The sequence below is a fragment of the Saccopteryx leptura genome, chromosome 1 (genome assembly GCF_036850995.1).
Source record: "Saccopteryx leptura isolate mSacLep1 chromosome 1, mSacLep1_pri_phased_curated, whole genome shotgun sequence".
Classification (NCBI taxonomy): Eukaryota; Metazoa; Chordata; class Mammalia; order Chiroptera; family Emballonuridae; genus Saccopteryx; species Saccopteryx leptura.
The window spans coordinates 42,185,402-42,201,308 of NC_089503.1; the positions used below are offsets into that span (position 1 = coordinate 42,185,402).

At 47.9% G+C, this 15,907-nt stretch overlaps 1 long non-coding RNA gene across 2 annotated transcripts; it reads left to right on the top strand.

Annotated features, from left to right (window-relative positions):
* Positions 1-13,122: 13,122 nt before the first annotated feature.
* LOC136388752 (uncharacterized) lies at positions 13,123-15,218 on the top strand. Of its 2 annotated transcripts, none has more exons than XR_010748213.1 (4): positions 13,123-13,204; positions 13,302-13,364; positions 14,542-14,672; positions 15,124-15,218. It is a non-coding gene; the product is annotated as an uncharacterized lncRNA (long non-coding RNA). The 2 variants fall into 2 exon arrangements; XR_010748214.1 differs by lacking the exon at positions 15,124-15,218 and adding an exon at positions 14,895-14,990.
* Positions 15,219-15,907: the final 689 nt, after the last annotated feature.

The following is a 15,907-nucleotide window of genomic DNA, read 5'->3' on the forward strand; positions in this document are numbered from 1 at the left end:
CCTGCTGGGTGCCTTCCTGTTTACCTGTCTCTGTCTCCAAAGCCCTGGGCTGCTAGTTCCTTAGGGAAGGCCCGGTGAGGGGTGAGAAGGAGGCATCTTATCTCCAGGCTGGCCATTGATGTGGGAGTTTCTCCAGATGTTGGAGGGCACAGTCTGAGTGAACTCTGTATCCCCTCTCTATTGGGGTCTGAAGGGGATGTAGGGAGGAAGTTGGTACTGGTCACAGCCTCTGTCCTGGATCCAAAGATGGAGTGTCTAGAAGAGCCCAAGCTGACCCTGGCCCCCATTATCCTATCTACAACCCCACTAGTGCCACTACCCCTGGCAGCCTCTGCCCTGTACCAGGCATTTTAAAGACATCCTTTAATCTTAGAAATTGGATATTTTTAGCTACCTTTTTATAGATGAAAAAAATATGATCCAGCCCTGGCCGGTTGGCTCAGCAGTAGAGCGTCGGCCTAGCGTGTGGAGGACCCGGGTTCGATTCCCGGCCAGGGCACACAGGAGAAGCGCCCATTTGCTTCTCCACCCCTCCACAGCGTTTTCCTCTCTGTCTCTCTCTTCCCCTCCCGCAGCCAAGGCTCCATTGGAGCAAAGATGGCCCGGGCGCTGGGGATGGCTCTGTGGGCTCTGCCTCAGGCGCTGGAGTGGCTCTCGTCACAACATGGCGACGCCCAGGATGGGCAGAGCATCGCCCTCTGGTGGGCAGAGCATCGCCCCCTGGTGGGCGTGCCGGGTGGATCCCTGTCGGGCGCATGTGGGAGTCTGTCTGACTGTCTCTCCCTGTTTCCAGCTTCAGAAAAATGAAAAAAAAAAAAAATATGATCCACTACAGGCGAGGCCTGTGTGAAGTACTGGGAATGACACAAAGAGTAGGCCAGGGCCCGTTCTAGTCCATTGGGAAATTGATAAGAGTAATATCTAACACTTATATGGTATCCACTATACACAGGAACTTTCCCTAAGTCAACTCAACCTCCTAACACCACTGTATGATCATCCTTCCCATTTTATAGATGAGGAAACTGAGACAGAGTAGCATACAAGCTCATAAAGGAAGTACAATAAATCTTGGATTTGAACCCCAGCCCTTGCTATGCTAACAGTCAAATTAACATCATTTCACTGGCATTCCTCAATACCATTATTGAGGCAATCAAGAGAACAGGATCATTGTTGCTATCTCACATTTTCCACTCTCACATGGGAGGCAGATTGTAACACTGGTCACCACCACTCAGGTTGAGAAGAGCAGCACCTGGGGTCAGCACGAGTGTGTGGGGGGGCACAGGGCAAGGAAAGATCTGTGTGTGAACCTGGCTCTACCTCTGACCAGCGAGGTGACCTTGAACAGAGCATATAACCTCTCTGAATTTCTACTGCTTCATCAGAAAGATGGGGATAATAATACCCACTGTTCAGGATTGATTTAGGATTAAGTAGATAATGCACGTACATCATCACTGTGTAAGGCAGACAGTAAACACCCAGTAAATGGTAGCTGTTGTTATTAACAGTGCTAAGGAGGGGGCGGGGAGAATGAGGAAGGGGAAGATTTTGGAACTTGTCTCTCTGTGAGTTCTGATTTTGGCCAGAGGCTGGTCTGCTGCACCCAGCCCTTCTCTCCAGCCTCAAGTCTGTCCAGGCACCTGCTGTGCGTCCTGGCATCCCCAGGCAGGGCCAGGGAAGGGCCAGGGTGAGGCCAGGAGGGCGGGTGAGGACAGCTCAGCCCAGTTCCTCACTGCTGGGGAGCCTGGTGTGGGGGCAGGGCTGCTTCTGGCAACTTGGTGCCTCCATGGGACATGTGTCTACGTGGAAGAGAGAGTGAAGGCAGAGCTTGACTGGCCCTATTGCCTCTCAGAAACAAAGCCTCTAATAGACTTTCCTAGTTGTTGGTGGGCAGGGGAAGGATCCGTGGCTCTACCTGCCCAGTACCTCGGGTCATCTCCTGCTACTTATCATGTGTCCAGACCTGCCTCTGTTCTTAGGAAGCACCTGGTGTGAGCCAAGATTCTGCAAGGAGAAGGAAGAGTGGGGTGGGGTGGGGGTACTACAGGGAAGGCTTCCTGGTGGAGGTGGCTCCTGAGCTCTAGAAAAAGAAGAGGCCTCCTCCTGGGCAGAGTGAACAGCAGGTGCAAAGGCCCAGAGGCTTATCTATGGCATTAGATAAGATCTCCCAATTCTAACACAAGCTTTGTCCAGATCTGATTATTTTGGTAGAAAATGGGTCCCTTAACGCAAGTCTGGGGTCCCTGAGTTAGGCCTAGGTTGGGGATGAGCTTGAGGGGTCAGGCCTGAGTTTAGGAAAGGCAAAATGCAGGAACCAGAACTCCCTTAATGTGGTCTCCACTCAGCACCAGAGAGTTGAGACCCTGTGGGGTATAGGGCTGAGATACTTTCGCTGGGAAGTAGACAGTTTGTTGGGGAAGAGAGAGGGGCTTGTGCCCCAAAGGCTCTATCTGCAGAAGGAACTAGGCAGCAAGCCCCAAAGAAGGTGGGAGTTCTTCCAGATACTCCCTAAACACATACTGGAAGTATGGAGGCATCCCATATAGTCGTGTCCAGACACTCGGTCTCACACATGAGTTAAGATCCTGGATAGCGACACACAGTCAACAATAGGGTGATAATAGGGGCTGCCATTTCAGAGAGTCACCCCCAGTCAGAACTCCAGATATGCAGACCCAGAGCCCAAGGTGACAACTGCTCACAGTGGCACACAATAAAGTGGCCAACGCTTGACCCTCAAAGCCCCGATGCAGGGTGAGGCACCTTAAAGCTGCCGCCTCTCAGCAGCCTCACTCCAGGAATCGTCTCAGGCCTGCGCAGCCGCAGCCGTGGGCGATCAGCGACAGCCGCAGGGCCCCGGTGGCACACGTGCGCCCGCCGCCTGAGGCCGCACACACCCGTGCACACGCCAGCGAGGGCTAACGAGCCCACAGCCCTCCTAGGCGGGAGGGAGCCAGTTGTCGGGCGGGGCCGCGCGGTCACACAGCATTAGCCCTGCGGCCGTCCCACCAGGTGCGGCCACTGCCCCTAATCCCCGGCCCTGGCCCGCTAAGCCGGGCCTGAGCGACGCCACAGCTGGGGGCTGCAGGCCACGCGCCGCCCAGCACCGCAGCCCCAGCCCACCGCCCTCCCCTGCCACGCGCCCACCGCGGGGCCCCTCCCCACACTCCGCCCACTCCCACCTCCCCCAGACCTGCACAACCGGCCCCGCCCTCCTCCACCCACCGGCCCTGTGCTCCCACTTCTCCGTATCCCTCTGCACCCTACTGCCCCGCCCCCAGGGCCTCCTGTACTCCCAGCCTCCGCGGGGCCCTCAGGCAGGCTGGCGCTGCGCCCCCATCCAGCCAGGCCACCACAGGGCCTGCGGTACTCAGCCCTGCCCCAGAGCCACCCACCTGACAGTTGTGTGCTCACCCCCTCTACCGGATCATCACTTGGGCTTCTGCCTCCTCATTTACCGGCTCTGCCTTTCTCAGCAGGCCAGACCTCACCTACCCCATCCCCTATCTGGATTTGTCGAGTTTAGAGAGGGGTTCCCTCTTCCCCTGTCACACATGTTTACAGCCGCTACGTGCTTATGATATTATGGGCAGAACTCACCTTCCCCCTGGGCAGCCAAACTTGGGTTCTAATCCTCTGACTTGCTAGACCCCAAGGATTCCAGGGCCATTGTGGGAATCCTGGAGCCTCTGAATCTCAGTTTCACTTGTCTGAAAAATCAAGAGGTGTGATATAGATGACTTCTGAGGACCCTTTTACCTTTTCCTATCCCACAAAATTAGCAAGGTCATGTACTTCAAGTCATCTGAATGTTTAAGACAGATGAGTGTGGGAGGGCTCCCACTGGGCCACGTGTCCCCACTGCATCTCATTCCATCACCTAGTCTTCAGAATCTGAGCGAGCCAAGGCATATTTGAGCCTCTAGTGTAAGGGGTGAGTAAGGGAGGACAGGGTGGGATCTGGGTGCTTAGATCTGGGCCAGGGCTTGGGGCTGACTCTGTGTGTGGGTGAGGCAGTAGGGTGGGGGCATCTCTGCCGCCTTGGGGTGTTCCCTGGAATGGCATGCCTCTGGAACTCTCCTGCTGGGGGTCTTGGCCTCAGGCACTACCAGCATTGGTGCTGATGGACAGCCTCGGCAGGTGGGAGCTGGCTGGTCACCCCTGCCCACCTGTCACCCTCCTGCTCGGGTGACCAGCTGCCTGACCCACTGACCAACTTCCTGCTGCTTCCCAGCACCCAGAGCACTGCGTGATGAGGGCTGCAGTGCCCTGCCCCCTCTCCTTTAGCTTTTCCCAGCAACTTGCTGGCTCAGAGCACACAGGAACACAAATATCACACATGTGCAGGTTCACGCTACATACACAGACACATGCACTAATAATACAGGGCTGCGTGCATGTGTGCTGCACATCAAAGCCTGCTTCATACTCATGCAAACTGAGCCAAGTTGCTTCTTCCCAGGCGGGAGATTATGGACAATAGGGCCACAGAATGAAGACAAAGGCATAGTCTGGGCAACAGGACCAATCCTGACTCTTTGATGTCCTAACTGTGTGACCTTGTCAACTTCCTTGTACCTCAGGTTCCTCATCGGTTAAATGGAGCTGATTATAATAAATCTCTCTCATTGTTTTGAGAATCAAATAAAACAATCCACCCAAATTTCTTAGAATAGTTCCTATGCCTGACCTGTGGTGGCGCAGTGGATAAAGCATCGACCTGGAAATGCTGAGGTCGCTGGTTTGAAATCCTGGGCTTGCCTGGTCAAGGCACATATGGGAGTTGATGCTTCCAGCTCCTCCTCCTTTCTCTCTCTCTGTCTCTCTCTTCTCTCTCTCCCTCTTTGTCTCTCTCTCTCTCTCCTCTCTAAAAATGAATAAATAAAAAAAATAAAATATAAAAAAAGGAAATAAAAAAAGAAAGAATAATAAAAAATTAAAAAAAAAAAAAAAAAAAGAATAGTTCCTATGTACAATATAAGTCCACAATACATGTTAACTGTTAATGTTATTATCCAGTGGGGGCTGAGAGGCTCCTGGGGAGACCCTAGTTGAGAATTTTCCTTTAATCAGTCATTTCTGGCCATAACTGTTGAAATAGTTATAAATTACCCTCATAGTACTACTATTCCATTTTCCATAAGAGGCTGTCAATTGGCAGGTGAAATCAGGATATGCCCTTTCCACAACTTTACCTGAATCCAGGCTTTGATTGCGCATTCTTTGCCATTTAAAAAACCAAAAAGGTAAGCAAGGTTAGACCTGACTTGTTTAGTTAACCATAAGCTGGGCCTGGAGTTCATATATCATCTCTTCAGAATCTGCTGTGGACTCTCTCCCAGGTCAGGATCACTGATCTGTGTGTCTCAGTGTCCACCTCCTTCTTTCTGAAAAGGAAGACGGTGCCTATCCCCTCTAACACTGTGACCCCTCCCATCCCCCAGATCTCCTAAGGCCACCAACAGCACTTCAATAATCTTACTTCACATGCTCTAGGGCCCTCAGAGTGGGATTTCTTGGGATCTGAAGAGAATGTATGTACTTAGCTTAGCTCTGAGCTCTAGGACAGTCTTGTCAGGGTCTCTGTCTTCTGCTCCATTCAGACCTAATTCTGTCCTGGGCAACATCTGAGAAATGAATGAAGTAGCCTGAGACACACTGCCCACCTCTGGAGACAATAGTTGTAGGATAAAACTGAGGAGTTCCCTGCTTCTCTGCCATCCTCTGTATCAACAGGAAGCCTTCTTTGTTCTGCTTCCTGCCCTGAACAAAACTGAACAAACCCTGTTTTCTGCCTTTAGCACTCTCCCAAGTCTCATTCTACATGGGTCTTCTCCTTCCTGACTCCCTTCTCCCAAGCCTTTGCTTTGGTTCATCCTCAGGTAGGTACGTGTCCTGCCTCCGATGTGGGGGCATGTTCTTTATTTATATTCCTTATTATAAATATATTATAAAGTATTACAACCTCTATTATAAACCTCCTCTTGTAATTATTCACTGCTGCATAACAAATCTCCCCCAAACTTAGCAGCTTAAAACAACAACCTTATTATCCCATTGTTTATGTGGATCAAGAATCCAGGAGCAGCTTAGCGGTGACTTTAGCTCAGGATCTCTCATAGGCGGGAATCAAGGTGTTGGCTGGGGCTACAGTCATCTTGAAGTGTGACTAAGGGAGGATCCTTGTCCAGCTCACTCATGTGGCTGTTGGCAGGCCTCACGTCTTCACTGGCTCTTGGCTGGAGACTTCAGTTCCCTGCCATGTGGGTCTCTCCATGAGGCAGCCAACAACATGGCAGCTGGCTTCTCTCAGAGTGAGTGAACCTAGAGAGAGCAAGAGAGAATGTACCCCAAACAAAGTTGCATCTTTTTATAACCTAATTTTGGAAGTGGCATCCCATTACTTCTGCTGATATTCCCACACAGAGGGAAGAGATTACATTACACCTGGAGGCAGAGATCATTGGGAGTCATCTTAGAGGCTGCGTACCTCATTTGCCGTTGGGTTTCTCCCTGTACTACTCCACCTAGTACAGTGCCCTCAGTAGATATTTGTTGAAAGAAGAAAAACAATCATCAGAAGACACTGCAAGTGCTGTGGTGGCAGAATTTCTAGGACTGGCTCCCAAGAGTCCATGCTTTAATCCCTGGAATATGTGAATATGATAAGACTCCCCTCATTGTATTATGTATGTTATAAGCAGTGTTTTTCAATTGCCAGTCCACAGATTAGCAGTTGAAAAACACTTGGTACAGTTACTGTAAAAGGGGGCGATTACCTGAGGGGGTCTAATCAAATCCAATGAGTTATTAACAGCAAAACACTCTCGCAGGTTGGTGGCAGAAAAGGAAGTCAGAGAAATCTGAAGCTTAAGAAGGACTCAATGCACTGATTTGATTTGCTAATTTGAAGATCTAGGGGGGCCATACCAGAAGGAAGGCCGGTGACCTTAAGGTGCTGAGAGACAGCCAGCTATAATTACAATGACTGCATTCTGCCAACAAATCGAATGAGTTTGGAAGCAGGTCCTTGGAATAAGTCTCATGCCACCTTCCTACTGACACCTTGATTTCATGTTTGTGAGACCTTGAGATTAGAACCCAGCTAAGCCCAGTCAGACTTCTGGTTTACAGAATCATGAATTTATTAATGGGCCTTTTTAAAATGTACAATGTAATGTCTCTTAATATTTTTTAAATTTTTATTTAAGCCCTGGCCGGTTGACTCAGTGGATAGAACGTCGGCTTGACATATGGACGTCCCAGGTTCGATTCCCAGTCAGAGCACACATGAGAAGCAACCATCTGCTTCTCTTCCCCTCCCTCTTCCCTTTTTCTCTCTCTTCCCCTCCCACAACCAGTGGCTTGACTGATTCAAGCATCAGCCCACGCACTGATGATAGCTTGGTTGGTTCAAGTGCATCAGCCTCAGGTGCTAAATATAACTCAGTTGATTTGAGCATGGGTCCCAGACAAGGGTTGCATGGTGGGTCCTCGTTAGAGCACATGCGGGAGACTGTCTCACTATCTCCCCTCCTCTCATTTAAAACCTTATTTAGAAAACTAAATCTAATGGTGTCATTGATCAATAAGAGTGCATAGGTTTCAGATAAATCTATGGCAATGACTGTGTTATGTGCTCACAGAGTTATGCAGCCATCATCACTATCTAATTCTAGGACATTTTCATCACCCCCTTCACTCCCAACAAATCCTGTATTTATTAAGTAGTCATTCCCCATTGCCCACTTCCTCTAGCCCCTCACAACCACGAACCTACTTTTTATATGTATGGATTTACCTATTCTGGACATTCCATATAAATGGGATCATACAATACATGGCCTTTTGTGTCTGGGCTTCTTTTACTTAGCGTAATATTTTCAAGGTTCACCCAAGTTGTAGCATATATCTGTACTTCATTTCTTTTTATAGCTAAATAATATTCCATTGTATGGATATACCACATTATATTTATCCATTTATCAATTGATAGACATTTGAGTTTCTGTTTTTTGGCTATTATGAATGAAGCTGCTATGAACACATGTAAACAGGTTTTTGTGTGGACTTAAGTTTTCAATTCTCTTGGGTCTATACCCAGGAACATAGTTGCTAGGTCAGATGATAACTATGTCTAACTTTTTGAAGACCTACCAGACTGTTTCCTGAAGTGATTGTGCCAATTTGCATTCCACCAGCAATGTATGAGGGTTCTAATTTCTCCACATCCATGTCAACAATTGTTCTATGTGTATGTCTTTTAGAAATTAAAGCCATCCTAGTGTGTATAAAGTGGTATCTTATTGTGTTTTTAATCTGCATTTCCCTAATGACAATTGCTGTAGAGTAGGTATTGTTTTAAGATGCTAAGTTTGGGGTAATTTGTTACACAGCTATAGAAAACTGATCCAGGCGCTTTCTCACACTCAAGTGGCAAAAATGGAAACGAGGCAAAAGTTGGTAATCAAATAAGCCATTTGAGTTGAAAGGCCAAAGAAATCAATAAATGGTATATGCTTATAAGGTGGGTCTGGACTGTCATGGGTGGGAGGATAAACATCTAAAGTTAAAGGGCTGTACTAAACCAAGGACCAGGATAGGTACCCAATTATAAAGGCACAAATATCATCACAGGCATGGAGTGAACTTGATGAACATCAGGAGAAATTTGCTTCCAGTTTTGCCTGTTTCTATTGGGTCAGCCATAAGTACAGCTGTCTTAAAGGCACCTCAAAGTCCACAACATATTTGACTTTCAGCCACAATTTCCTTGTAGCAGTACACCTAGGTGGATGGAGACTTATTACTGCTTAATTAGATCTCTGGGTCGGTCGCAGAACATAGCTAAACATGTCATCTTCAATTTCTGTATCTAACTGGAGAGTTTGGGGGGATATTCCTTTCCTGTTTACCACCCTGATTCATCCATTCACTCATCAATGAGCTAAGTTCAGTTCTAGACAATTAGGATACAATAGTGAACAAAATACAGACTTTGTGGGGCTTACCGTTTAGTGGGGAGAGATAGTCAATAAGCATAAAGATAGGGAATAACTGAATTACATACTCTAAGGGTGTAAGTGTTGTATAAACAAAAAGGAAATGTTGATCAGGGTAAGGGAGATCAGGATGCTAGAGGAGAGACTTCAATTTCAGTTAAAGGATGATCTGGGAAGATCTTATTAAAAAACAGATTTGAGCAAAGACTTGAAGTTGGTGAAGAATGAGGATGGTGAGCCTGACTTGTGGTGGCGCAGTGGATAAAGCGTCGACCTGGAAATGCTGAGGTCGCCGGTTCGAAACCCTGGGCTTGCCTGGTCAAGGCACATATGGGAGTTGATGCTTCTAGCTCCTCCCCACCTTCTCTCTCTGTCTCTCTCTCCTCTCTCTCTCCCTCTCTGTCTCTCTCTCTCCCTTTCTCTCTCCTCTCTAAAATGAATAAAATTAAAAAAAAATAAAATAAAAAAAAGAATGAGGAAGGTAAATATCTGGCGGAAGACTATTCTAAGCAGAGGCAAAATTTACAACAGAAGTTCTAAGGCAGGAGCATGCCTGTCAGGCTTGAGAAACAGCAAGGAGGTCAGTGTGCCTGAGACAGAGGAGGAAGAGTGGCAGGAGATGTGCACCAAGTATTATGTTGAGCCTTGTGGGCATTGCCAGGACATTGGCTTTTAGTTTGAGGAAACAGGGAGTCTTCACTGAGGGGTTTTGAGCAGAAGGGTTATGAGACCTAACTTGCATTTTAAAAGGATCCTTCTAGCTTCTTTGCTGAGAGTAGCTGGGGCAGGGGACAGGGGCTAAGGTACACATAGGAGGACTGTACAAAGGCTGTTGCAGTCATCCAAGTCAGAAATGGTCGTAGCTTGGTTCACAGTGATAATAGTGGAGGGAGTAAGAGGTAGTTAGCTTTCTGAAATAGTATTTGAAAGTAGAGCCAATAGAATCTCATGCCAGATTGGATGTGGGAGTAGAGAGGCGAGACAAAGAGAAGAATCAAAGATAGTGACCAGGTTTTTGCCTGAGCCGTGTGAATGATGGAGTTGCCATAAGCTAAGATGGGAAAGGTGTGTGTAACGCAAACCTGAGAGAGAATATCAGGAGTTCACTTTTGGATAGGCTAAGTTTGAAAGGTCTATTGGACGTCACACAGACTGAGAGATATATGGATTTGGAGTTTATCTGAGAGATCTGGGCTGAAGATAGAAATTTGATAGTCATCAGCCTACAAATGGTGTGTTCCGCAAGACTTAAACGCAAAACATTGATGTTTTTGGCATACAGGATTCTTTGTCCTGTCCTCTGAACAGACCCATTTTCTTTGTGCACATGAAAAACATTTCCATACTGTTTCTGAAGGATGAGTTGCATCTTACTATGTCTCTATGAAATTTAAAAGGTGGTATGGATTTTGCTGACTTAAAATCACAAGTGCATGGGGTTTGCCACTGTACTCTGAGCTCTGCATTGGAAGTCACTGCATTATTCACCAGCCCTCGCTCCCGGGTGGCATCTCTGAAAAGCTGGGTAGCATCCCTACATTGTTCTTCTTTCTAGGTCTTACCAATAGATGCCATCTTTCTCTCTCCTCCTCCATCTTCAGTTTGTTGGTAGAGTGGTTGCAGATCAGGAAGCTCTTGGTGTGATCTTCAATACACTATATGCATGGGGAATCTTAGATGGTGTTTTTAAGTCATAGCATATAGAATTTTAAGATCAGTCCTGTTGGTTATGCTCTCAGGGGCAGGAGATGAAGACAGCTGTCAAGGATGCCACTTCTACCACAGCCCCTCAACACAGGGATCCGGGTGGGTCCTGCAGTGAGAGGTGTTTCCTACTCTTGTCAGCTGACCGTTCCCTGTCCATTTCAGGGGTGGAGACACGACAGTTGGGGTGAATGTGGCACGTGAAAGAGATGAGATTAGGGCCTTGGAAGCTGGTGTCTGGACTCCATGTCCTCATCACTATGGTATATGAATTTGGGGTCTCACACAGAGTGACAGGGAAGGTGAGTGAGTTAAACACCCCAAGGAGCCTGGCCTGGTTCCTCTCTATAAGCCTCCTGCCGTTTCCCTCCTCTGGGTTCTCACTTCCCTCGTCTCACAGGCCTGACTCTCCCTGCCTCCTTCTCCCTCACCCCAGGCAGAGAGGGGGCCGATTCTGGGCCCTATGACTCAGGCACGGGGTGGGGGAGGATGTTTGGGATGCCGCTCTGCTGACGCTGGTGCCCTCTGTTCTTACATCCTCCTTAATTTACTGCCTGAGGAGGGGGCCAGGGCTCTGGAGAGGGGATTAGATGGTCCACACTGATCTGAGGCAACAGCTGCTGGGCTGGCGGCCGAGGAGTAAGCAGGAGGCGGGGGAGGCTCATGCCTTCACCAGGGTTGGAAAGGAACTAGGCGGGCATCAGGATGGGGCCCCTAGGTGACGTTGGCTTTGGAAGAATCTGCCCGTAGTCTGAAGAATAGGGCTACGAAGTTTACCTGACCAATAAAGTCAAATTGAGGAGCCACACATGGAGGCCAAGGGGGCCATCTGGTCAACCATCTTGCCAGTTTTCTGAAGAAAATTAGGAAGTGTTTTCTTTAGCTCCCTGCAAGCCCAGCGAGGGGTATACTGGCTCTGGGGACCAAGGCCTAAAGGGCTATCTTATCAAGCCCTAAGTTGCCACACAATTGTGTGAGAGGCTCCCTGAAGTCAAAGTTGCCCCGTATCATTTGGAGCAATCCTTATGTCATTACAACATTCTCTTGACTCCTATTCATCTCCCCTCATTTGTTCCTTACAAAGCAGGAGGCAAACCAGATAGCAGCATTTCCAATTGACAGATGGGGAAACTGAGACTTTAAGAAGTGTAGTGCCTTGTCCCAGGTCACACTGGGGTCAGTGGTGTGACTGTGATAACAACCCAATACCCCTAACAGAGTCACTCTGTATCTTGAATGTAAGGGTTCACATGCTGACATTTAGCATTGGAGACTGGCCTCTCTCCTTCCTCGTAGTCCATAATTCCAGGTGATAGCCCTGTCTAATGGGAGATGGAAAGCCATAAATCTGGTCTCTTTGAATCAATGAATGTCTCATTTTGAGGACTTGGTTTTCCTATCTGTGTAATGGATGATATCTTTAATTGCACTATGGCTATCCTTAAAAGCCTAACAGAGTCTTATCCAGCCAAAAGATAGGAAAGGCTTTGGGAATCATTAAAAAAGTTAATATTTGTGCTCTGGAGTCAAAATATCTGGGACCAAATATAATCTTTGTCACTTACTATTATTTATAGTTAGTTTTTCCCCCTCTTTGAATTCATTGACTTAACTTACCTTCTGTATACAAATGGCTATTATGTGGGTTAAAAGAGACAATGTATTCTAAAGCCAAGTATTATTCTTGGTGCATAGTAAATGCTAAATAAATGATAGAAAGAGCAGTAACGGTAATATTTGTTCTGTGTCACTTCTTCTTTGTTGATATATGTAGCCACTGAAGTTGGACCAAGAAATCCTGGGCTAGTGAATAGCACTGGGGCAATAGTTCTCACCCTTGGTTGACCAATCAGGATCACTGCTTTGGAGACTGATGCTTAACAAGGTTCCTAGGTGATCTTTAGGACCCCTGAGGTTAGTAATCACTATCTTAGAGGAACAGCTTTGATGCTAGATAATTGACATATCAGTTATTTGTAGGTAAACAGGTGCTCAGCCGGTTAATAGTTTAAACACTTTTCCCGATTGGCACTTTCACTACTAATTAACTCCTAACAAGCCCTTCCTTTTCTGGGTCATGAACAGGAATTCCCATTTGGGGGCTCCCAATTAATGAGGTTTACTCAGCTTGGGGGCCTCTGGGAAGCAGGCAGGACTAATTATGCTCTAGCCCCACCAACCCCCTGGCCAAATCCTCTCCCTGTCCTTCATCAATCTTGTCCTAGCCTCCAGCTGGCTTGCATTAGCTCTGGTTTTCCAGCCCCCATGGTTGCGGCTGTAGCCGAGAGGTTGAGCTAGTCCAGGCTGGATGGCTCTGTCACCCGATCCCGGGTCTGTGCCGCAGCGAGTCCTGGAATCTGAGGCAATGTGATCCCGCCCTGCGGGAGCCCCTAGCCAGGCCAGGGACGCCATGGCGGGGCTCAGAAAATCCCAGCTATCCGGGGACCTCTGCCTAAGCCCCCAAGGATCACATCTACTGATTCTTTAAGGTAAGGAGCCTGCCCAAGCTCCTCACCATAAAGAACAGAAAATGGGGGCCCAGAGAGTGGGGCACCTGCCCAAGGTCACACAGCCCGTTCACAGCAGAAATGGCTCTAGAACTCTGATCTCTTCACCCCCAGCCCGGGCTCTTTCCTTGGCTCTTCCTAGGTAAGTTCTTCTGCAGACCTATTGTCTGGTAAGTAGGACCTGAAATGGGGCTCAAGGTCCAACCCCAGACCCCCCAGGCCAAGCAGATCAGGGGAAGAAAGTTTTTGAATTAAAGCACATGATTCTTTTAACCCAGATTAAAGAAGTCAAATTTTAGGTCATTTAAAGCTGAAAATTTGAGGAGTCCCAGGGATGAAAATATGGGAATAATTGAAATAAGGGCAATAATTTTTTTTAAAATGTCTTTTATAGACATAGCACCACTTTTAGCCTAACTGAGGAACACAGATGATTGGACTTGACACATAGGGACACTTACCTCTGGACTCTGAGTTTGCTTATTGCAATGTTCGCCCAAAGGTATGGAAATGCAGACAATGTAGCAGTACAACTCATAAAAGAAATCCTGTATTTTTGTGTTCAGTGGTTGAGGGAAAGGCCAGGAAAGCTCTCAAAAGACTGATCTTTCCCACATAGTTCAATTTTTCTTTACCACCTGAACTTCACATATCTCACTCAAACCTGCTTCCTTCGTGGCTCCAAAATGGTGTGAACAAAATCTCTAGCAGAAAAAAAAAAGTTATTCTTTTAAGGTTCTGAGGGCGAGGACAGCAGAGGCCATAAGGCTATCTGGGTTGGCCTTCGAAGTGTCAGGGGGCCAGGCGGCTCTAATCTAGACAAGGTGAAATAGCCACCTTCCCTCGGAGACAGCCTGGAGCTCAGAGGTGACTGGGGCTGTGGAGAGTGTGCCAGCCCTTTGGTAAGAGCTGCCCTTTGTTGAGAAAGGGCTTACCGTGTCCTGAGGGCTTTGCGCAAAACTATTTTATAAGGTACGTATTTTTATCCCTGTTATGCACTTGAGGAAACCGAGACTTAGAGCAGTCAGGTGGCATGCCTACAGCTACTAACTTTCTATGGGACAGAGCCAGGATTTGAACCCAAATTTGTAGGATTCAGAAGTCAGTACATTTTTCTCCAGTGCTTTCTGGGGAGAAATGTGGAGTACTACCTACTTCCGTTGGTGTGAGGTCAACTCATTCACGTTTCTTGTTCCTTTTGCATTTATTTCCCTGTTGCTCTCGGTGAGACTTCATAAAGTGGTTCAGGAAGGTTCCGGTCAGTGTGTGTAGCCTGTGGTGTCTACAACATAAGCTCCTGGAGCCTCTTCTCATTTCAGCCACAGCCACAGTGGATGGTTCTACATGGGCTCAGACTCCTTCTCAATGTCCTACTTTAAGCTGGAAACCAGAATCTTTACAAATTCTGATTCGGGGTTTCGCCCCCAACCCAGGAGCTTGCTCACAGCCAGTAAGTGCTTCCTAGAAGCACAGGGAGTTAGCTGCCCCAGGAACACTGTTCAATTAGTGAGGGAGGGAGACGGAGGAGAGGCTCCAGCTATCATCTGTCATGTGGATATTTCAGGGAGGCCTTCTGCGCACCCCTCAGAGGTCCCAGCAGACTTGATCCCCCCATGTCTACCGATGCATCAAGAAAACACGCCCTCGTTTTGGCTTTTCCTATTTCTTTGAGTTGCTCTTTCGAGTCCACCCTTCTGCTTCTTGGGTTCACTTTCTGAGCAGACCACCTCCATCAGGCTCTGCTTTCAGAGGGACCCAAACCCAGATGGTATGCCTGTGCCTGGAGGTCTGTGAATTGGAAGCAGCATGATGGGTGTGCAGGCGGGGACCCTGGGGACAGAGTAGGATAGAAAGTCAAACTCCCCATGCTGCAGCAACCAGGACCTCCTTTCCTTCCCTAGACATTCTCCACATTTAAATTCCTGGAGCTCCTGAAGTTTCTGATGAAAAGAAAGGCATCACGTGGTTTATGGGAGCTGGCAGAGACCTGTGATCTCTTGACGTATGTGGCAATGGGAGTGGTCATCACTCAGTGGGGGGTGTTTTAGGATGGGTCTTTCCCTGTCTCTAGTTACTGATGTCCCTCAGCCCTTGGTGCTGGCTTCCCCAGGCTGTCACTAGTGGGGCTGTCTCAGGCAGTGGCTCTCGGCCACAGTTTCAATGCCAGTTTCATTAGTCACAGAGGATGGGTCTTGCATGGGTGGTGTAGGGGACTCCTTTACCTGGTATATCTTTGGAGCTGATATCCAGCCACAGCCTAAGCCTCTGTATAAAAACAAAGGGGAATTTATCCAGCTGAAAAAATCAATTTAAATGCTTACAGAGAAACAGTAAGGCCTGACACTGCCATCTCATTTTCATGAGGTGAGTCACTAAAATGGTTGACCTCATGGCTAATCTATGAGCAAAGGAGCGCTGGCAGTGACTACGGGTGCGGGAACAGCCTCAGACCTGTTTCCTGGAACCCTGGCGCCAGCCGGAGCCCACAGTGGCCTTTCGCCATTAGGAAGTCAGATTACCTCTCCAAGGAGCAAGTTCCCAACTCAGAGATGTAAGCCTCACTGTGAGGAGGCCTTGGTTGGCCAGTTTTACTAACTAATCCCTTTTTTTGCTGTTTCTTATTGGCTATTCCCCCCTCACAATATGCAGCTCTCATTGGTCAAGTCCACCATGTCCAAAGATCTT